At 46.2% G+C, this 23,856-nt stretch overlaps 1 protein-coding gene and 1 long non-coding RNA gene across 2 annotated transcripts in view; both read left to right on the top strand.

The window, feature by feature from the left end:
* Window positions 1-23,856, top strand: part of LOC309533407 — a 197,161-nt gene that overhangs the window by 29,305 nt on the left and 144,000 nt on the right. The window lies entirely within an intron of this gene.
* Window positions 7,473-23,856, top strand: part of BCL6 (BCL6 transcription repressor) — a 71,890-nt gene continuing 55,506 nt past the window's right edge. The window contains exon 1 of the mRNA XM_082224150.1: window positions 7,473-7,816. The gene's annotated coding sequence lies outside the window, so the exon portion shown is untranslated. The remainder of the gene's footprint in view (window positions 7,817-23,856) is intronic.

The raw sequence follows: 23,856 nt of genomic DNA on the forward strand, positions 1-23,856 counted from the left end.
AACAAATTGCAGTATTATAATAAGATTGGAAATTGAACTAGACAATGCAAGTCCAATTTGCTTTATAAGGACCACAGATATCAAATTATGGCGGTGAAGTGCTATACTTGTCCAAACAATGTGGGTTACCCCCAGCTGCTCCTTCTCTATGAAACAGCAAATGGATCCTGATCCCATGGCAACCACTCAGGGAAGATTTGCTCAATTGCTAGCTCATCTCCGAGAATTAATAAAGCCTTTCTTTCAAATGCAATCTCCTGCTAGCATTTCCCAGATTACCCTTTACTAGGTGAAATTTATACATGCACATGGATCATCTTTGGAAAAGGCATGTGGTGTGTGTGTGGAGGAGCACTTTAAAAAGAGCTTCTCATGAATACTCTCCCTAGTTTTATATGGATGTTCTTGTACCTCATACATCCACCCCAATTCCCTTCATTTTGCATATGGTGGAACCAGAATGGCAGCCTCTAAATAGCGAGTGGTCCAGCATTCATGAAGTGCTATTTCATTACGATATCCACTGTTTCTGGTATTACTATAATACCACTGTTACTTGGTGGAATTCAGTATGTACATCAGGGGGAAATGTACGTAGAAATGCACACATTTGTGAAAATAACACACAAAATTGCATCGCAGTAGCGGAAATTGGTTTTAAAAATTGTGCATATTAGGGAAAGTCACATACAAAAAATGCATATAAGGGGAGGAATCTGCACTAAAATACTGGTGAGTTTTGTGAGAGATTTTTCCCGGGCAATCACAAATGGATGTGGAAATGTGGAGAGCTAGACTTATGGTTGCAAAGAAGGAGGAACAGCCTAACATGGCTAAATGATGTCTATTTTTACCTTTTTTCGAGTTTGTTGCATGGTGTTATGTTCTTATTAAACCATATATGACACAGCAGTATACAGTGGTACCTCGGGTTAAGTACTTAATTCGTTCTAGAGGTCCATTCTTAACCTGAAACTGTTCTTAACCTGAAGCACCACTTTAGCTAATGGGGCCTCCTGCTGCTGCCGTGCCGCCGGAGCACGATTTCTGTTCTCATCCTGAAGCAAAGTTCTTAACCTGAGGTACTATTTCTGGGTTAGCGGAGTCTGTAACCTGAAGCGTCTGTAACCCGAGGTACCACTGTACACATATTTTAAAAATAAATACACCCTATTTTTTAAATAAATTGATAAATGAGCAGAGAGAAAATGTGACAGATAATAATAGTGGCAGTAGTGTAAAGACGGACATTGCCTCCCCTCAAGGCACCTTCATGTCTCCAGATTTCCTCCAGAGCTATCTATAACAACCTGGGAATCCAGAAGAGATCAAGGCACAGCCTGGTGTTGCCCACATCTCAGGAGCTTCCCAGCTTTACTGCTACTCCATGAAGGACTCCCAACCTTTTTGTCTCCCCATTGCTTCCAGCCTTGCTTTTCCTCTCCTTCATTTTCCCTTTTCTGAAGCACCTCAACTTGTCCAAAAGCCAAGGGAGCGATGCCAGAACCCCACCCAGGCTGGAGGTGAAAACAGGAGCAGGGTGAACTGGTCCGTCTCCAGGAAGAAATGAGAACTGACCAAGGCTTCATCTGAAGAGAGGATCTGAGTTGACCTCCTGGAGCTGTCCTTGGGGCACCCAAGGTACTCAGCTGTGTTTGAAAGGCGTGGCTTCCCATTGGGAGGTTAAACAAGGATTGCTCGGGGAGACTCTTGAGAGTCCCATGGACTGCAAGAAGATCAAACCAATCTTAAGGAAATCAGCCCTGAGTGCTCACTGGAAGGACAGATCCTGAAGCTGAGGCTCCAAGACTTTGGCCACCTCATGAGAAGAGAAGACTCCCTGGAAAAGATCCTGATGCTGGGAAAGATGGAGGGCACAAGGAGAAGGGGATGACAGAGGACGAGATGGTGGGACAGTGTTCTTGAAGCTACCAGCATGAGTTTGACCAAACTGCGGGAGGCAGTGGAAGACAGGAGTGCCTGGCGTGCTCTGGTCCATGGGGTCACGAAGAGTCGGACATGACTAAATGACTAAACAACAACAACAACAGGGGAGACCTGTCATGTGGTGTTTGTTGCCCTCATCTAGCCAGACAGCAACATGGCTGTCCTCCTTCAGCTTCCACCCAAGCACCAAGGTCAACGCTGAGATAAATGTGTGGGATATCCCATCAATGGAGAGGTTGAGTGTCCTCTTGCACAATTCATTTTCTTTTTGCTCAGAGAGATTCTCAAGTGCTTCAGCCACGACACACCAACCCTGTGCTGTGCATCTCAAAAGCCCGAGATTTGCGGAGGGCCATAGCTCAGTGGCAGAACATCTGCCTGGAATGCAGAAGGTTCCAGGTTTGATCCCCCATGGCATCTACAGGCAGACTCCCGCTTTGTAATCCTGGAGAGCGGCTGTCAATCAATGTGGACCATACTGAACCAGGTGGACTAATAGTCTGGCCGCATTCACACCATAGATTTAAAACACTGCCAAACCACCCCAAAAGGCCATGACTGCCCCCAAAGTTGCCACCTTCCATTGCCTGTGAAGAAACTCCATTCATCATGACCTCACCAGAACACCTACACTTTCTAGGAATCGCTGAACTGCCCCAGTCTCTCAGGTGCCGTGAGCAACAACCAGAGGCAAAGACTCCCCTGATCCAATGGTTGCGTAACACTTTTGTTTCCTTCCTAATTGTTATTAAATTTTCTGTTTTACATTTTAGAATATTCATTTAAACAACCTTAAAATATCAGTAACTTCCCTTTCTTGGTAAAGACTTGACGTTTTCATCCCCAAACATTTTTTATTTGAGTTTCCACTGATATGAGGCTGCATTTTATTGTTGTATTTTAATCTTGTTTTTAAGATGTATTTTAATCAATTGTTTTTATACCTGGTGTTAGTCACCCTGAGCCCAGTCTTGGCTGGGGAGGGCCAGCAGGACTAAGCTGCTTCTGGCGAACCAGAGCAACGCATGGAAATGCCGTTTACCTTCCCACTGGAGCGGTACCTATTTATCTACTTGCACTTTGATGTGCTTTCGAACTTCTAGATTGGCAGGAGCAGGGACTGAGCAACGGGAGCTCACCCCGAAATGGGGATTTGAACCGCCGACCTTCTGATCGGCAAGTCCAAGGCTCTGTGGTTTAACCCACAGCACCACCCGCGTCCCTTAAACAAAACATTAAAAACACGATAAAACATCAAACATTAAAAACTTCCCTAAACAAGGATGCCTTCAGATGTCTTCTAAAAGTCAGGTAGTTGTTTATCTCTTTGACATCTAATGGGAGGGCGTTCCACAGGGTGGGTGCCACCACTGAGAACGCCCTCTGTCTGGTTCCCTGTAATAGGCTTCTCGCAATGAGGGAACCGCCAGAAGGCCCTGGGTGCTGGACCTCAGTGTCTGGGCTGAACGATGGGAGTGGAGACACTCCTTCAGGTCTACTGGGCCGAGGCCGTTTAGGGCTTTAAAGGCCAGCACCAACATTGGAATTGCCATCTCCTCCTCCATGAATCTGTCTATTCCTCTCATAAAGCCATCTAGGATGGCAGCCATAATTGCCTCTTGTGGGAAAGAGCTCCACAGTTTACTCATGTGCGGCATAGTTTCATTCTTTCAAAGCCAACTCTACTTCATAGCCATAATGTCTCCATTATATTGGCATGGTTCTCATGCGCTCCATGCGAGTTGCACCCCTATCCAACCCCTTCCGGGCATTTCTGTCCTTCTGGCGACCATGAAGCATATTTGTGGTGTCTTAGTTGTGGGCACAGACCTTTCCCCATCAACGCCCAGGTGTTGTGGCCTAGATAGAGTTACTAAATGCAATAATCCCACTGGAACAAGCTAGCCAGTGCCTCGAGAGAACGTGCAGCTCTCTGGGCATTTAATTTTGGTTGGGTTGAGAAACAGATTTAGCAACAGAGAGCTGGCAACCCTGGACTTTCTCGAAATAAATACCCACCCACAGCACCCTGCCTGCAAGCATGCCTTGATCTCATTTCTTTGAAGATTTGGAATCAGCAAGCCAACGTGACCCGGGGAAGGTACCATGCCATATACAGTATTTTTCACTCTATAAGACGCACCAGAGCACAAGACGCACCTAGTTTTTGGAGGAGGAAAACAAGAAAAAAAATATTCTGAATCTCAGAAGCCAGAACAGCAAGAGGGATCGCTGCGCAGTGAAAGCAGCAATCCCTCTTGCTGTTCTGGCTTCTGGGATAGCTGCACAGCCTGCATTCGCTCCATAAGACGCACACACATTTCCCCTTACTTTTTAGGAGGGGAAAAGTTACAGATAGGTAGCCGTGTTGGTCTGCCATTGTCAAAATAAAAAAAAATTCCTTCCAGTAGCACCTTAAAGACCAACTAAGTTAGTTCTTGGTATGAGCTTTCGTGTGCATGCACACTTCTTCAGATAGGAGGGGAAAAGTGAGTCTTATAGAGCAAAAAATACGGTATTCTCCAAAGAGATGGTTGTGTCTTTGGGGGGAGTGGCAAATGGGATGGTTTCAGTTGACGCAAGTTGTGCGAGGAGTGTTACATTGGAAGATTCAGGACAGATAAAATAATGCCCTTCTCCACGCATCACGTAATTAAACCATGGAACTCCCTCCCACAGGAGGCAGTGAGTGAGGGTCACCAACTGGGATGGCTTTAAAATAAGATTAGACAAATTCATGGAAGAGGAGAGCGCTAGTTGCTGGAAACCATAGGAGGGGAGAGTCGACTCTTGTACTCAAATGCTGCTTGCGTGGTTCCCACGCGCATCTCATTGGCCTCTGTGGGAATAAGATGCTGGACTAGATAGCGCACTGGTCTAATCCAGCAAGCTCTTCTTATGTTCTTATGTGAGGATGGGTGGTGATGCCTTGGATGTGAGCACATTGCATGAAGGAAATAGCCGAGTATCAATGTCGTATCCTAGGTAATGGGGGGAACTTCACATTTTACAAAAACTACAGTGGTACCTCGGGTTACAGACACTTCAGCTTACATACGCTTCAGGTTACAGACTCCGCTAACCCAGAAATATTGCTTCAGGTTAAGAACTTTGCTTCAGGATGAGAACAGAAATCGTGTTCTGGCGGCGTGGCGGCAGCGGGAGGCCCCATTAGCTAAAATGGTGCTTCAGGTTAAGAACAGTTTCGGGTTAAGAACGGACCTCCGGAACGAATTAAGTACTTAACTTGAGGTACCACTCTATAGGGTTTTCTGTCATTGTAGTGTTTTCAATTTATTGTTATGAGTTTGGAGAAGTATCAGTCTGGATGATGCCCCGAATCCAGTGCCAGATTTACATATAAAATGAACAATCTATATTGTAGTTTAGGGTCCCACTCTCTTGGGGGCCCAAAAAAAAATTTAAAGGAAAAAATACCTGGATGTACATTTCCAAAATATAAGATAAAAAACAAATAAAACAAAACCTACATAGAGCAGCAGTGTTTTGTGCTGTGTGGGCTCCTATGATGTAATTACGTCCATAAATTACCATGCAGCGTATATTCAACACAAAAGAACAGTGACAGTTTGTTGTTGACAAAGGACAGCTGGACATATAAAGGGCCCCATGACCTTCAGGAGCTGAGGGCCTCAACAAACCTCAATCCGGCCCTGCGTTCATCCCTTCCAGTTCCTGGGGTTCAGTGTCTGGAGGGGTGGTAGAATGTATGGGAGCAAGCTTGCCAAACCAGTCATTTTGTCTAGGTGATGGTTTTGGCTGATTGGTTAAGTACCACAATTGGCGCAACCAACAAAGGTGCTTTGTGCCATAGGACAAATGGGTGGGGGGCTTCCCTTCTTACCTAGATACTAGGTAGGACAGGCACGTCTGGTCAGTTTAATCCTGGGGCAGTTTATCTCCTAAGGTAAAATCCCCCCAAAAGCCCAACAACGTCTGGTGGGAATGTAAGAAAGTAAAAAACTTCTGGGAAATGATATATAATGAGATGAAAAAGATGTTGAAATATACATTTTTAAAAAAAACCAGAAGCATTTTTACTTGGTATTATAGGTGAAGATATTAATAGGCAAGATGTTAAATTGTTTTTATATGCAACAACAGCAGCAAGAGTATTGTTAGCCAGAAATGGAAGCAAGAAGAAATTCTGACGAAAGAAGAATGGCAGACAAAACAGATGGACTACACAGAATTAGATAAAATAACAGGAAGGATTTGAAACCTGTGGGACCAGAGATTCACAGAAGATTGGAAGAAATGTACGAACTATTTGAAGAGCAACTGTAATCAACAAATTACGCTAGTAGGACTACAAGAAGTTTTGAAAGGAGAAATATATGAAATATTGCAAAGTAGAGAAAGAATAGAGATATTAGTTATGAGATTTAAATGTAATAGTCAAAGTAAGAAGTGTATATTAAGTGAATAGATTGGAAAATTTTCAGATGTGATTGATGGAAGTCAAAAAAATGCTATAAGATATGAAAGTATGTTTAATTATTGTTGAAAATGATATGTTGAAAAACTAATAAAAATTTATTATATTTTTTTTTTTTTAAAAAAAAGAAAAAGCCCAGCAACTTCACAACTCAGCCCGGACACTGAGATCCAGCGCAGAGGGCCTTCTGATGGTTCCCTCATTGCGAGAAGCAAAGCTACAGGGAACCAGGCAGAGGGCCTTCTCGGTAGTGGCTCCCGCCCTGAGGAACACCCTCCCTTCAGATGTGAAGGAAATAAGCAGCCATCTTCTTTTTAAAAGGCATCTGAAGGCAGCCCTGTTTAGGGAAGTTTTTAATATTTAACGCTGTGTTGTTTTTAACACTCGATTGGAAGCCGCCCAGAGTGGCTGGGGAAACTCAGCCAGATGGGCGGGGTATAAATAAATTATTATTATTATTATTCAATCCTAAAAAAAGAGCTCAACAACTTTGGGGTAAAAACCCAAAAAAAGCTCAACAACCTCAATCCTAAAAAAGCTCAATAATTTTGGTTGTACATGTGTGTAAGTAGAACCATGTATCCTAAAAGCCCCACCGTCTCCACTGACCTCCATTCTCTGGAAACAGAACCCTGGGGAAATTCTGGAATCTCTCACCACGCAGAGAATGGGGTGGCATGTAACATTATTTTTTAATTTTATCATATCACGGGTACCGCCTTTGATCATCTGTGCTCATAGTTGGCTCCACATAAGAGAAGCATCTCTTTCTCACCTTAAACAAAATGCAAATTGCTCATTTTAATTATCCATCGTCCCCTGGCTCTCTTCTTATTCCCGAGATTAAACCACAAAGCATGCACTGTTCCTCTCCAAGGAGAAGGGCCTCAAAGTCCTGAACCTTTGCAGATTCCATTGGCCAAGCATTCATCTTATGACTCCTGTCTCATTTGGTTTCATCCTTCTGAGAGGCTGGTTCCTAGAGTGAGCTGCTTGCCTTTCAATCACCGGCTCACATCTTGGGGTGTGTCTCTCCACACCTGCTGTTGGTGAACTGGAAAGGCACCTTCTCGCTGTTGACTGAAATCAGGCGTCCCAAAAGCGTTTGCGCTTTCAACCGGGGAGACTTGGCAGCTTCCACAAGGAGCTGTGCTCCACCAGGACACAACCTTGGCTGTTTAGGCAAGCATGAGGTGTCCCGGGGACACGCCCCTACTTGACTAGATTCAATATGGTACTGGGAGCTTGCCCAAGTTCAGAGACAGGAAAAGAGCCGGCAGGCGTTGTAAAAGCTGGCAAATGTGTGGAAACCAGAGTGGCGACTTCGGAGTAGAAAGTGGTTGAACCGGAGTCAACAGAGGCAAGGAGGCACCTTCGAAGATGCGACTGTAGCACCTTCAGCAAGGCAAGGTAAGCCTGTGGTCAACAGTTTCTGCTCACCTGAAACCCCGTGCTTTGATGCAGAATGAGAAACACGCGATCTCAGTCAACATTGCCCAGGAGGATCAAGAGATGGTCTAATGGCAGACGATCTCTAGGAACGAGTTCTTAGAAGCTGTGAGACCAATTGCTTACTCACATCCTTGTGTAGAGAAGGCAGGCTCCATAACTCTATGCCTTTGGTTGCCTTCTGCAAACCATTTTATTTTCTTCCCAAACCTTTCTCAATGAAGGCTTAACTGTATTCACACATTATTCTTAGCGGAACAGAGCGGTGTTTATATTCTTCTTGCTATCAAGATTTATAACATGAGCTGAACCTACTTTGTATTTTACATATGGATGTTGCGGTAAGCCACTTAGATGCACCCGTTTGAAGCATTGTATAATCAGGGCCAGATTTAGGTCTGATGAGGCCCAAAGCTCCTGAAGGTCATGGGGCCCTTTATATGTCCAGCTGTCCTTTGCCAACAACAAATTGTCACTATTGTTAGTGTTGAATATATGCTATATGGTAATTTATGGACCTCATAGGTATGTAGGATTTATTTTTATTTATTTTTATCTTATATTTTGGAAATGTACATCCGGTTTTTTTCCTTTATTTTTTTTGGGGGGGGGCAAGAGAGTGGGGCCCTAAGCTATAGCTGGTTTAGCTTATACGTAAATCCAGCACTAAGTATAATAATGGTCTGCTCTGAGTATTCTTACTTTTCATGAATTATTATTTGCAAATTTAGTAAAGGAGAGGAATGGAGAAAAACTAAAAATATATAATTGGGGGGCAGGGGAATTATTTAAACATATAAGTTCAAATAGTCTATTCCATGAGCTGCTCCTCATTTTTCAAACTCAGGTTTCCACTTCACCCTGTATGAACTTGCCCAGGTATTAAGGTCAGGACACTACTGATAGCGCTACTAATAAATGAGGAAGAATTGTGTTTTTTATTTACACCTTCAGCACCCTCCCCTCCATGGCTGCCTCCTTGTCTTAGCAAACCCCTAGGATATCCCTCTGCCTAGTGGGTGGTACTGACCACTTTGGGAACTGTTTTCCTAAACCATGTCACATACCGTATTGGCCTGAGTATAAGCCTCACTTTTTTTCCAAATTCTGAACGTGAAAAGTTAGTTAAAGTGCGGCTTAAATTTGCGACTTTGCAAAAACCGGCTTTTATGATATCACTGCTGAAACAGACATACGGTAAAATGGAACGGGTGTGAGCGCCTGTGGAATCTTAAAGGACCAGCTTATATTCAGGTATTGTCTTTTTTTTCTCAACCCCCCCCCCCTTTGAATTTTAAAGGTGTGGCTTATGTTCAGGTGCGGCTTATATTTGGGCAAATACGGTAATCAATAGAGGTGATTCCTTCGTGAGAGACTCAGCCACTCCCTCTGACGGCCACGCCTCTGCTAAGGTTACATATCCTTTTGGGTTTATGCAGGAATTCTTTAATTATACAACGTTAACAATGAGGAATGCATCGCCGACAATTAGCACAGCTCTCTCTGCGTTGCCCTTCAGCAAGACCTGTTTTCTGTGCAACATACTCAGGCAAATCATTTGGCATGCTCCAGTAGCTTCTTCCAGTGTGGCCACCTTAATACTTAGCAGAAGTTGCCTACCATTCTCTGAAAACTGAAGCGCCTGGTGCTTCCGGTGTCCAGAAATGCTTAGCTTTGGAGCACACAGAATAAGAACTGTTTGGTATTCTTCCTGAGTGCTTTTTCCCAGATGGATCCTAGGAGCCCTTGACAGTCCTAGGCGATTGTCAAGAAATGGCTTTCCTCACTTCCTTTTTACTCCGATTGATTGCAGCCAGCATAAAGGGGGATAGGACTTATTCTCGGTGACTCAAACACACCTTTACATGCTGTTTGGGTGGCCCTTGGACCATGATGAAGAAATAGGTTCACATCTGCAACCCCAGACCACTGGCCCTCTGATGTCCAGCAAAGAATTTCTGGAAGTAGTATCAAAGAAACATAAATAACTGTAGAGTTGGGAGGGACCCAAAGCGTCATCTAGGCCAGTCCAAAGCAAACTACAGTGGTACCTTGATTCTCAAACGCCTTGGTACTCAAACAACTTGGAACCCAAACACTGCAAACCCAGATGTAAGTGTTCCGGTTAGCGAACTTTTTTCAGAAGCCGAATGTGCTCCGTTTTGAGTGTTACGCTTCCAGTTTGAGTGCCACAATTCCGTTTTGAGTGTTACGATGAGGTCTGTCTGTTTTGGCTATTAATTTTGCGTTTTTGTGGCTCTTTTTTTGTTTTTGTGACTGTGTGGAACCCAAAATAAAAAAAATTCCTTCCAGTAGCACCTTAAAGACCAACTAAGTTAGTTCTTGGTATGAGCTTTCGTGTGCATGCACACTTCTTCAGATACACTGAAACAGAAGTTGCCAGACCCTTCTATATAGTGAGGAGGTGGGGAGGGGTATTACTCAGAAGGGTGGTGGGAATGGGAGATTGGCAGATAGCTGAGATGAGCCTGTTGACGACTCTTAACGACTGTAATAGGTCTTACAGGAAAAGGCAAGGGGTGAGAAGGTGAGAAATGGCTTAGTCATGTATAATGAGATAAGAATCCAATGTCTTTGTTCAGACCAGGTCTCTCCATGGTTTTAAGTTTGGTAATGAGTTGCAATTCAGCAGCTTCTCTTTCCAGTCTATTTCTGAAATTCCTTTGTAGTAAAACAGCTACTTTGAGATCTTGTATAGAATGTCCTGGGAGATTGAAGTGTTCTCCTACTGGTTTCTCTGTTTTGTGATTCTTGTGTGGAACCCAGTTCAGCTACTGATGGATTGATTGATTGATTGATTGATTGATTGATTGTGTGGCTGCAGTACATTGTTTGTTGCTTTCATTTTATGGACCAATGGTCTCGTTAGATAGCAAAATTCATGTTAAATTGCTGTTTTAGGGGTTGTTTTTAAAAGTCTGGAACGGAACGGATTAATCTATTTTGCATTACTTTCTATGGGAAAGCGCTTTGGTTTTAGAATACTTTGGTTTTGGAACAGAATTCTGGAACGGATTAAGTTTGAGAACCAAGGCACCACTGTACTGAATAGTCCCCTATAGATGGCCATGCAAACTTCTGTTTTAAAACCTCCGGTGAACAATAATGCAATTAACACTTAAGGGCGAAACGACAGCCCGAGAGCAGCACGGATTAAAGATATTACGTCTTAAAACCTGAGGCAATGAAAGCTGGCAGTGCATGTTAAAAGGCAATTGTCAAGAAATGGTTTCCGATTCCTGAAAAAAGATGCAAATTTGGACAATGGTCCAGTTAAGGAACCTGCGGAGTTCCACTGTCTGGGTGGGTACTGACCTAGGGTTACCAGACGTCCCCGGTTCCCGGGGACAGTCCCCAGATTTGCAAATCTGTTCCTAGGAAACATGGCAGGGGCAGCTCAGCAGCCCAGAGCCAGCCTGGTAGTGCAGTAGGCTCTGGCTGGCTTCAGGAGCTGCTCACTGCCATGGCGCTTGCCTTTTTCCCTCTTCGGAAGTCCCCATATGATGTGTCTTGTGTGCGGTTTTTCTTCCGGGCAAGGTGCAAAGCAGTTCTTTCACACCCTGTGAAACATAAATGCACAGTTTTTAAAAGAACTTGGCTACAGCACGCCACACGCCCATGACTCCCGAGCCTCCCCCGATCTCCTGCCCCCTTCCCCCTTTGTTTGGACAGATCAGGAGAGGCTCGGGAGTTGTGAGCGGGCAGCCATTGCCCAGTTTCCCCGGATTCATTGAAAAAGGTCTGGTAACTATATACTGACCTCGGGATCCCAGGATTTCTGCCTGCTAGTGGTGGGCGGAGTCAAAACTAGAAGTGGGTGGAGCCACAAATGTAAATTTCGCCTTTGCCCAAGATATTAGTTTCTACACATGTTCATACACGCCTCTCTGCCCTCCGTGCCATAGCTGTCAACAGTCCCTTACTTGGTGGGAAAGTCTCTTATCCCAGCGCCGTGTCCCGCTGCTGTCCCTTATTGATGATGTCCCTTAAATTTCACAGGTTTCAAAGGAAGCAGCTCCTCTCCCTCCCTCCCTCCCTCCCTCCCTCCCTGCCGGCCAGGGAGGAGGGAGGCTCCAACTGTGTTGCTTGGCTGCGTTGCTCACCCAATAAGGAGTCTAAGAACGACTGGGGGGTGGAGCTTGCATGCCTTGCGCCAATCAAATCGGCCACACTGCCTGGGGACTCGCCTTTGCTCAGCGCTTCCCAGCGGAGAGGTGACGGTGGTTTTTCTTGCTGCATCCCCTTTGCCGGGTTGCTGCGCTGTGGGAACCACCGCTTGAGGCTTCGTTTGGCTGTTGGCTGGGCTTTCTGCCTTTGGCTCGGAGGGGCTCAGAAGTCGAACTTACCTGTGCCCGGAAAATCCCTTATTTTGGCTGCTGATCCCTTATTTTCGAGGCTGCTGGTCCCTTATATTCAAATCTGTAAGTTGACAGTTTGCTCCGTGCTAGCAATCGACAGGCATTATTGGAGTTCAGTGATATGTCCCGGCAAGACCAAAACACTCAAGGAAGTTATGAAGTACCTGCTCTAGAACAAGGAAGTCCGCACTAGCAGGAAGCTTTATGCTTGATCATAGAATCATAAAATTGTAGAGTCAGAAGGCAGCCCCTGAAATGCAAGGATCACAAAATAATGGGTGGAATGGACGGAACTGGCAGGGATGAAAGCCAGCTGGGAATATGTCTCGCCTCCTTAGCCCTTTGCACCACAAAGGATGCACTGTATTGATCCTGCCCCGGTTTAATTCAAATCCATCAAACCTCCTATGGGGAAGGTTCTCAGGCAGGGTGGAAGGAGAAAGAACTTGCCCATGTGAAGACCACCTGGTGGAAACCCTTACACATCTGGTTCTTAATTGTAAACTATATGCCAATCTCCCCCAGCAATTTCTAGATCAACTCTGTCTCCCCAAATGGAAACCAGAGTCGGAGATCATACATTTTCTATTACTGGGGAATGATCAGGAGCTCAACAAGTTAGTGGCTAAATATCTCTATTTTGTTTTTTGTCATTGAAATACACTGCAGACGTCTGATCTCCCTGGAGACCAAGAGATGTGACGATAGACTGCTCTGCCTCCTTTCTTTTAGCAAATGTTTTGTGCCACAGGGGAAGTGGAAATTCTGTATTGATTTGTTTTGGATGGATGGATGTGATGCCAATAAAAGGTTTGATGATGATGATGATGATCCTGGCCCAACTTAGGCAGATAGGGACAGCGCCTGGCAGACCGGCATGGCGCAGTGTACTAGATATGAGCTCGCATTTTAGAAGTCAAGTCTTGAGCCTCCATGCCAAGCAGAAAGTGAATTATTTGCTCCTGAGCCCCTCCGCTGCACTACAGAAGTAAAAAATTGCCTTTGGCACAGAAGCGAGCACCAAATTAGCCACCATATTCAATTGTGAGATGTCCTTTGGATTCTCTCCCCACTTCTTCTATTAGCCGTGTCGTGATGGGGTGATCCCCTGTAGAAGGAAAATAAGACACTGTCTGCCGCTTTTGGTTGCAGCTAGGTGGGTTGAGAGGACTGGTATTTTACTAGAAAGAGATTTCCTTGAAGAGGCGGTTTCAAGGCATTCGTGGCAGGTTATGTAAGAGGTGGATGGGTGGGAAGAGGAAGGAAGTTTTATTCTGTTGTTGTCAGGGTGGTAACCGTTGCTAAGGAGACGATTGGCCGTTTAATCCAATTGGATTGTCCCGGGCTTGGTTTTTTATCCTAGGAAGTTGGCAAAACTGGGAATCTTTAATTTTTCTCGTAGTTTTGCTTGCCAACCTTAGGGCAGAAGAGTTAATTTGTTGTTTATTGGACCTGTTCACGCGTTTTTGTGATTGTTGCATATTGCTCTTTTCGTTTCTTTTTAATTCTATTGTTTTTCTTGCTTGAATTACTTTTGCTGGTCATTGTCTTCCTGTTGTTTTTTCCTCACTTTCTTCGTTGCTCTGGGATTGAAAATACGCAGCGGAGAGCGGTCTATAACTGTAAACGACTATATAAATATTGAGGGCCGCTGTTGTAGTCCCCATTTCCTATAAAGGCCATCTGTCTGCTTTCTTTTCAACCTGCCTACTCAGTACAGCTGCACAGGACTGCAGAAGGAGCTGTGCCCTAATTCAGCATTTATCCCTGTTTGCTCTTGTATTGCTTGCAAAACAGATATAACAGTAATATTAAACTGAATTTTATTATTTCGGACACAGACCAGTTCCAGCCCACATACAATATCAAGGAAGTCATAAAACACAATAGGGATAGATTTGAATTTGCAATTAGGTATAACAGGGACACTACAGATATAGCAACAGTTAAAAATATATATAAATTAAAACTTAGTCATATAACCTAAAATTAGCATTGAAGGCCTTAATCATTATGATAGCACAGCTTGTTAACAGTAATATTGGTAAATGGTGTTGCACGAGACCCATGCAATTAATAATGTTGCACGAGGACCATTATTTTGCCAACACTCCTCCCTACAAGTCTGTGATGGCTCCAGAACCAGAGAATTGGAAATGTTCCCAGAGGTCATCTATCCCAGCCCCCCTCCTCAATGCCAACTCTGCAGTGCTGGATTCAGGGAGCTGAACTAAATAACCCTTGGGCTCGCTTCCAGATCTATGATTCTGTGATTACGTCGTGCTATTGAGGAGTTCGGAGCATCTGGGAAGTAATATGAGCCCCAGTCTCCCTTCTGACAACTCCCACCCCTCAGTTCCAAGCTTAGGAGAAAAGCTAACTCACTAGGGGGCAATGCAAAATGTGCCTCCTCCTCCTCCTCCTCCTTCTGTGATCCCTCGTAGCCAAGTAAGATTGTCTTCCATAAACATGGTTTTAACAATGAGTCCGTAAGTGACTGTGGAGGCCAATTCTGGATCCACACATCCTTCCACAATGGGGACATTGGTTTCTGAGCAGGAGTTGATCACGGTGTGGATTTGCCAAGCATGCCTTCCTCTTATCACGTTTCTCCCTTGCCTCCTGAGTTTGAGTGTCTTCAAAGCCCATGACACCTTTGGTCAAGGCTGTTCTCCAACTGGAGCGCTTGCAGGCCAGTGTTCCCCAGTTGTCAATGTTTATACTACATTTTTAAAGATTTGCCTTGAGACAGACTTTAAACCTCTTTTGTTGACCACCAGCATTACACTTTCCATTTTTAAGTTCAGAATAGAGTAGTTGCTTTGGAGGACGATCATCAGGCATCCACACAACATGACCAGTCCAACGAAGTTGATGTTGGAGAATAATTGCTTCAACATTGGTGATATTTGCGTCTCCCAGTACCCTGGTATTAGTTCGCTTGTCTTCCCAAGTGTTGTGTAAAAATTTTCGGAGATATCGTTGATGGAATCTTTAGAGCAGCTGGAGATGGCCTTTATAAATGGTCCACGTTCACAAGCATGCAGTAAGGCTGGTAGTACAATAGCTTTGTAAACAAGCATTTTGGTTTCCCTGCGAATGTCCCATCCTCAAACACTCTGCACTTCGATCCAAATGGAGCTGTGGGTTTTGGTTCAATTTCATATGCGTTGTGTTGACTCAGACGATGAATCTTCAACTAACTTTGTGTAAAAGTGCAAGGATTAGCACTTGTGTAAGAGGATTCCCTCCTCCCTCCCCACTCACACCCCACAATGCCCCCAAATCTGCTCTGGAGGACTGGAGAACCCCCTCCCCCAGAACAGATTTAGGGGGCGGTAACGAGAAGAGGTTTAGATGAGCATGGGCCTTGATCCAGCTACAGGGCATTTCTTATGTTCCCATGACTTATGGCTCATGCAAAACTTTCATGAATCCCAAAACAACTACCTGTCCATCCACGTCCGTAGGCAAAACACATCTTCTGCATTTCCTCCAGAAAACTATGTCCTTTCCTTAGCCCTGAACTCCCTGTGAGGTCTAGAGAAATTGTACAATCTGAACCTCAGTCTTCGGTTTTTCATTTGAGAAATAATTAGGCGGCAAGATTTAATCTATCCAATCAGTAGATTAATCAACCTATTAGGGGCCCGGCATTATTGCTGTTTTCCTCATCGTGGGAGATGGAGACCTGGGAGACGGCGATTTGGCAGGCGCCACCCAGGGAGTTCAAGCTCAAGCTGAAATTTTAGTTGTGACTTCTTAATCACCTCACTGCATTCGTATGGGGAGTACCCAGGAAAAGGTGTGTTTTTATCAACACAGACTTAAAACAGGGTGGGGGTGGGAATTAAGATCAGTTTAGGAATGAGGGAGAAATTCAATTCAGTTCATATTTGAAGGCAGAGCCATGACCCCAGCACCTAACTGGCAGTTTCCAAAAGCAATATGTGGGATGAAAACGCATCCATCCTTCGAAATTAGCATTTCTCCAAATTTTGCAATGCAGTTCTCTGGTCGAGAAATGTGCAAAAAAATCATAATAATGCAGATGTTTGCATAAGGTGAACATGTGCGTAAAAATGCAGTTATTAGTGAACGTGCAAGCGAAAAATGCCTTGTATTGAGGGAAATTGCTTTGCAAAAATATGCATGTTAGGCAAAATTGAACAGATAGATATAGATTGGATTAATTCCAGCTCCATGATTCTAATAGATTGATTGATTTGGAGACATTCGCGCTTGAGTGCTGGTGAATTTTCACGAGGAACTTAAATGAAGTATTTGCAAACGGCAAATGTGGAGGATCAAACTTAAGACGGCAGAAATGAGGAAAACTGAAATTGGCAGATTCTTGCACCCCCTACTTCGGAGTGCTTAGATGCGCACAAGGTCTTCCCTCTTGCTGCTCCAAGCCAAACACAACTTTGGCAGAGCTGGTTTGGTGTGCCCGCTGGTGCGTTTGCACTGCACCAACCCTATCGTATAGTTAAAGCTATGGTTTTCCCAGTAGTGATGTATGGAAGTGAGAGCTGGATCATAAAGAAGGCTGGTCGCCGAAGAATTGATGCTTTTGAATTACAGTGCTGAAGGAGACTCTTGAGAATCCCATGGACTGCAAGAAGATCAAACCTCTCCATTCTGAAGGAAATCAGCCCTGAGTGCTCACTGGAAGGACAGATCCTGGAGCTGAGGCTCCAAGACTTTGGCCAGCTCATGAGAAGAGAAGACTCCCTGGAAAAGACCCTGATGTTGCGAAAGATGAAGGGCACAAGGAGAAGGGGACGACAGAGGACAAGATGGTGGGACAGTGTTCTCGAAGCTACCAGTTTGACCAAACTGCGGGAGGCAGTGGAAGACAGGAGTGTCTGGCGTGCTCTGGTCCAGGGGGTCACGAAGAGTCAGACACGACTAAATGACTAAACAACAACAAGCACTTAACTTCCCTTGATCTGGACACTAGACTTCTGTTGCAGCAGCCTGGAATCGCATTAGCCTTTTTTGCAGCTGCATCACATGGTGGACTCATGTGAGACCCATAGCGCCTCTTTACATGTCATAGCGATTCCTACCTTTATCTAAACTGCTGGAAGTTGCTGAGTCTGTCTAAACTCCAGGGAAACTGTAAGTGCTCCTATTAATAAGTGCATCAACACAGATTGCAACAGACATGGAGACAATTCCTTGAGTGACTGCAGGGTTCCTGTTAGCACGTTGCCAAATGCCTCACTGTTGTTGATTCCAAGATTTTGCATATTCGCAGTAAGGATCCAATGGCTGTAAAAGAAACATCTCTCCCTCTCTCTCTGCCATTACCTTGTCCACAGCAGATCCACCGTATTCTAAATCAAATATTTGCAATCAAATACATTAAAAACAGATGCATTAATAATGTCACTGCCTTCTGCAACAGCTACCCGTTTCCCTTCTGGCACCAAACTGTGGTGCAAACAATTAATAGCAGCCCAATAAAAAGCTTATCTATCGCCTCTGTGACAGCCGGCTGATGAGCTATCTGTTTTGATCCTAGAAAGCAAACTGTCGCCTTTATCTCTTCCAAGGGTGAAGTGTGTCAGTCCAATCCAGGGAATCGCTGTAGCCTTTCATTGCTGTTGGGGTTTGAGTGCTGAGTGAGTGCAGCTGAAATGAATGGCATCGCCACAAGGTCCCACCCCCACAAGATCATAAGAAGAGTGTGTGGGACCAGGTCAGTGGGTTTTATAAAGCCCAGAATCCTGGCCTCACAGTGGCCAACCGGATACCCCTGTGGGAAACCAGCAAGCAGGATTCGAACACAAGATCAGCTCTCCCTTTCTGTGGTTTCCAGCAACTGGTAAAAAGGTAAAGAGACCCCTGACCATTAAGTCCAGTCGCAGACGACTCTGGGGTTGCAGCGCTCATCTCGCTTTACTGGCCGAGGGAGCCGGTGTTTGTCCGCAGGCAGTTTTTCCGGGTCATGTGGCCAGCATGATGAAGCCGCTTCTGGTGAACCAGAGCAGTGTACGGAAACACCGTTTACCTTCCCGCTGGAGCAGTATCTATTTATCTACAGTGGTACCTCGGGTTACATACACTTCAGGTTACAGATGCTTCAGGTTACAGACTCCGCTAATCCGGAAATAGTACCTCGGGTTAAGAACTTTGCTTCAGGATGAGAACAGAAATCGTGCTCCGGCGGCAGCGGGAGGCCCCATTAGCTAAAGTGGTGCTTCAGGTTAAGAATAGTTTCAGGTTAAGAACGGACCTCCAGAATGAATTAAGTACTTAACCCGAGGTACCACTGTACTTGCATTTTGATGTGCTTTCGAACTGCTAGGTTGGCAGGAGCTGGGGCAGAGCAACGGGAGCTCACCCCGTCTTGGGGATTCGAACCACCGACCTTCCGATCGGCAAGCCCTCAGCTCTGTGGTTTAGACCACAGCGCCACCCGCGTACCTTCAGCAACTGGTATACAGAAGCATTTCTGCCTCCAAGTGTGGAGGTGGAACAGAGCCCTCATGGCTAGGAGCCATCAGTAGCCCTCGCCTTCTCCATGAATAATAATAACTATTATTATTAATAATAATAATACCCCACCCATCTGGCTGGGTTTCTCCAACCACTCTGGGCGGCTTCCAACGGAATATTAAAATACAATAACCTATAAAACATTAAAAGCTTCCCTAAACAGGGCTGCCTTCAGAGGAATTTGTCCAATCCTCTTTTGAATCAGTCTAGCTTGGTGGCCATCGTTGCTCCTGTGTCAGGGAGTTCCACAGTTTAACTCTGCACCGTGTGAAGAAATGCTTTCTTTGATCTGTCCTGGATTTCTTTCTTTCAATCTGTCCTAAGTGCTGATGGGAGTTGTAGTGCAGAAGATCTTGAAGGCACCCAGTTGGCAAAGGCTGCCGTAGCCACTTTCCAGTTCCCGTAGGTGCCTTGAAGAGAGGAAATGTCTGTTGAACCGGTTTAGGCCTGTACCATGCGATATGCCCTCGGTGAGCTATAATCTTCAAGGCAGATCTAATTCTCTCTTTTCCCACTCTCTTCAGTGCCAGGAAACCCATCTGGGAGCAATGTGGCACACATGCACAGAACACGACTTGATACCCCAAGCGCATGTGGTGATTTAACAAACCTGTTTGTGCCTCAGAGCCCCACAGCCCTTTGGATCGGGGCCCGTGTCCATATCCACTGCTCCATCTGACTGAGATAAGAGTCGCAGAGCAGCTCCCGTTGCTAATAATTGAATTACGGCAACAGCACAACAGTAGCTTATCTTCCAGGAGAAAGAAGTGGGCGGGATTTTAGGCCCCATCTGCACCTTACCTTAAAAGCACTTTTGCTTGGCGGGGCTCCGGGACCTGCATTTCCCATCAGAAACAAACACACAGGCACAAGTATGTTGGGTTAATGGGATAAATTAGGCCACAACTTTATTGGTTACAGATGTGAGAGGTTTGGCTTATGCGTTTGGGTGAAGCCAGACTACAGTGGTGCCCCGCAAGACGAATGCCTCGCAAGACGGAAAACTCGCTAGACGAAAGAGTTTTCCGTTTTGGAGGTGCTTCGCAAAACGAATCTCCTATGGGCTTGCTTCGCAAGACGACAATGTCTTGCAAGTTCCTGTGGGTTTTTCCCCCTCCCCCCCTTTTTCTCAGCCACTAAGCCGCTTATCAGCTGATCCGATAAGCCGATAAGCCGCTAAAAGCCGCTAATAGCACTAATAGCGCTAATAGTGCTAATCCGCTAATCCGTCAATGGGCTTGCTTCGCAAGACGAAAAAACCATTAGACGAAGAGAATCACAGAATGGATTCTTTTCGTCTTGCGAGGAACCACTGTATATCCTGACTCTCCTGTCCGGCTGCAGGAAGTCTCTCAAGGGTCAACCACGAATAGGGGGAGCCCTATGATATACAGTGGACCCTCTGGATATGAATTAAATTCGTTCCGGGGGTCTGTGCACACCCAAAAAAATCCGTATCCAGAGGCGCCGCTTCTGCGCACGCATGTGGCGAGATAGAACGATTTTGTGCATGCGCGAGCAGTGAAACCTGGAAAAGTACTTCTGGGTTTGCCGCGTTCACAGCCCAGAGTTGACATTACTCGAGAGTAACATAACCCGAGGGTCTAGGTAAAGGTAAAGAGACCCCTGACCATTAGGCCCAGTCGTGGCCGACTCTGGGGTTGCGGCGCTCATCTCGCTTTATTGGCCGAGGGAGCCGGCGTACAGCTTCCGGGTCATGTGGCCAGCATGACTAAGCTGCTTCTGGTGAACCAGAGCAGCGCACAGAAACGCCATTTACCTTCCCGCCGGAGTGGTACCTATTTATCTACTTGCACTTTAACGTGCTTTTGAACTGCTAGGTTGGCAGGAGCTGGGACTGAGCAACGGGAGCTCACCCCGTTGCGGGGATTCGAACCGCTGACCTTCTGATTGGCAAGCCCTAGGCTCTGTGGTTTAACCCACAGCACCACCCGCGCCAACCGAGGGTCTACTGTACATCAAATCGGAGCACACACACCCCAGGGTCCCCGATGGGCTCGTGCCATGGCCTCAGCCCATGCCCAGGCTTCGGACAGGAACCACGCCCCCGGATCCCTTTAACGGGATGCCCTTAACGAGGAGGGGCAGGCGGAGGCAACAATTTCCCCTCCCATCAACAAGGCTCACCCCAGTGCCTAACCTTACAAAGTTGCGATGATCGCTACAAGGCGGGTGAAAACCAAATGGCTGGTGCCAGTTTGCCAAGTGGGAAAGTTCCTACCTGGCCCCCACAACCAGGTGACTGACGTTAATCTGTAGTGAGCAAGCAAGCAAGTAAATTTTTATTTATACCCACCATCCCCAGCCAAGACTGGACTCAGGGAGGCTAACATCAAATATCAAATACAGTGGAACCTTGGGTTGTGAACGTGATCCATGCAGGAGGCACGTTCACAACCCGCAGCGTCACGATTCGGCGCTACTGCGCATGTGCAAAGCGTGATTTACTGCTTCTCTGCATGTGCGAGCGCCGAAGCCCGGAAGTAACCCCTTCTGGTACTTCCGGGTTTGGAGCGGTGTGCAACCCGAAAACGCGTAACCTGAAGGATCTGTAACCCGAGGTACCACTGTACATTAAAACACAATCAAGCAATTGACTAAAATACAGCTTTAAAAATTAGGGGGGGAATTAGCAAGGCCAAAGTCAAGCAATGCATGAAATGGGGGGGGGGCTGGGAGATCCGGCGAGTAGAAGCTGCCTCCCAGCCACGCCGTGGTTTAAATAGCAAGGGGCCACGCTCCCTGGCTAACCCGATTGGCCCGGGGGGGTGACGCCACCGGGAGCATTCCTCCGGCCACTCCCGAGTCACTGTGAGGTCCCGGATGTCCGCCGGCAATGGGAAGGGGAGCGGTCTTATACCACTGCACTCACAGCCATGGCTTCCCCCTAATAATCCTGGGAACTGCTGTTTGATAAAGGACACTGCTAAGATTTGTTTAGGAGACCCCTGTTTGCCTCACCCAGAAACCATCGAGAGCCCTCTCCAGGAATCTGTCTAATCCCCTTTTAAAGACATCTAAGGTGGCCGTGCGGGTGGTGCTGTGGGTTAAACCACAGAGCCTAGGCCTTGCCGATCAGAAGGTAGGCGGTTCGAATCCCCGCGACGGGGTGAGCTCCCGTTGCTCGGTCACAGCTCCTGCCAACCTAGCAGTTCGAAAGCACCTCAATGTGAAAGTAGATAAATAGGTACCGCTCTGACGGGAAGGTAAACGGCATTTCCGTGCGCTGCTCTGGTTCGCCAGAAGCGGCTTAGTCATGCTGGACACATGACCCGGAACCTGTATGCTGGCTCCCTTGGCCAGTAAAGCGAGATGAATGCCGCAACCCCAGAGTCGGCCACGACTGGGCCTAATGGTCAGGGGTCCCTTTACCTTTTAAGGTGGCGGCCATCACTGTCTCCTGAGGCAGGGAGTTCCATAGGTTAACTCTGTGCTGTGTGAAAACGGACTTTACTTTGTCCATCCAGACTCTCCTGTCAGGGGGGGGCAGATCCCTAAAAAGGACGGGCCTGTCCCTTTATGGAATATTAACCACAGAAATGCAGAAATGGTGACCATGGCCGCCTGTTGTGGCTGCCTGAGCTGAGATTCCTGCATTATAGGAGATTGGACTAGATGACTCTTAGGGTCCCTTCCAATTCTAGGATTGCCTTTAGAGTTTTCAGAAACGGTTTACCTGTTTTGAGAGTTTGTTTTTTTTTTTTGCATTTTTTCCTGTTCTGTCTTCTTGTGGACCTCTTCGGTCGTTTCTTACTGTGCTTTATAAATATGCAAAATAATAAATAAATACTTCTAGAACGACAAGGGCGGGAGAAAGACTTAATTTTGCATTTCAAACCTTTGCAAGCGACAAGCTGACGCGTTCCTGGAAAGGCATGTTTGTATGCGCACCTTGCGTGTGGGTGGGTTCGCGCATATGACTGCATATCAATATATTCAAAATCAGTAGGGCACACTTGGGCAGAGCTCTGCCCGCCTTTCCTCCCACTGCTTACAGGAGACCTATTTTCGTCCTGCCGCCTGCTTACTCAGCGTAAAAAGCAAAATAAAGACTTTGCTCAGCAAGGAGTTAAAAATTGATTTGGAGGAAGGTGGGTCATTGAGGGAGATTAATTGCCCTTGATTGGCTTAACACCTCCTAACTGGCAGGCCTGTTGCTTCCTCATTAAGTCAGATTGTGCACGGGATACACAGCAGAGAATAGCAATGACTACTTAGCGGTGTGATAAAGCATGCTAATCCCTATTTGTGTGCTTGCTGAGTGATATTTAAGAGAAAAGAGCTGCATGGAGCTGTTAGCTGTGAGGTGCAGACAGAAGGACAGGCAAAGGAAAAGAAAGACAGATGGATTCACAGAGCCGTGTTTGTCTACAGCAGGCATGTCCGAAGTCCGTTTCAGGGGCCTAATCTGGCCCGTTGGTCGATTTAATCCAGTCCCTTTGGCAGTATATGTCCTGGGGTAAAATCCTAAAAAAGCTGAACAACTTTGAGCTCCCTCCCGCATCTTCACTTCATCAAATCTGGCCCTCTTTGGGGGAAAAATTGGACACCTCTGGTCTACAGTGCCTGGGATTTTACTGCTGGGGTGTCCTGCAAATCCATTTATCCCCTTTCCTTTGCCAGCACCTAATAAGTGACAAGCTGGTGGTGCTATGCTCTAAACCACAGAGCCTAGGGCTTGCCGATCAGAAGGTCGGCGGTTCGAATCCCCATGACGGGGTGAGCTCCCGTTGCTCAGTCCCAGCTCCTGCCCACCTAGCAGTTTGAAAGCACGTCAAAGTGCAAGTAGATAAATAGGTACCACTCCGGCGGGAAGGTAAACAACGTTTCCATGCGCTGCTCTGGTTCGCCAGAAGTAGCTTAGTCCTGCTGGCCACATGACCCAGAAGCTGTACGCCGGCTCCCTCGGCCAATAAAGCGAGATGAGCGCAGCAACCCCAGAGTAAGCCACAACTGGACCCAACGGTCAGGGGTCCCTTTAACTTTAATAAGTGACAACTTGTGCAACGCAGCATACTTTTTGCAAGCGTAGTATTGAAAATCATGCCAGTACGCAATGCTATTTGCAACCCCACCCCCACCCCATTGCTCATT

This window comes from Podarcis vaucheri, assembly GCF_965113315.1.
Source record: "Podarcis vaucheri genome assembly, chromosome: 5".
Classification (NCBI taxonomy): Eukaryota; Metazoa; Chordata; class Lepidosauria; order Squamata; family Lacertidae; genus Podarcis; species Podarcis vaucheri.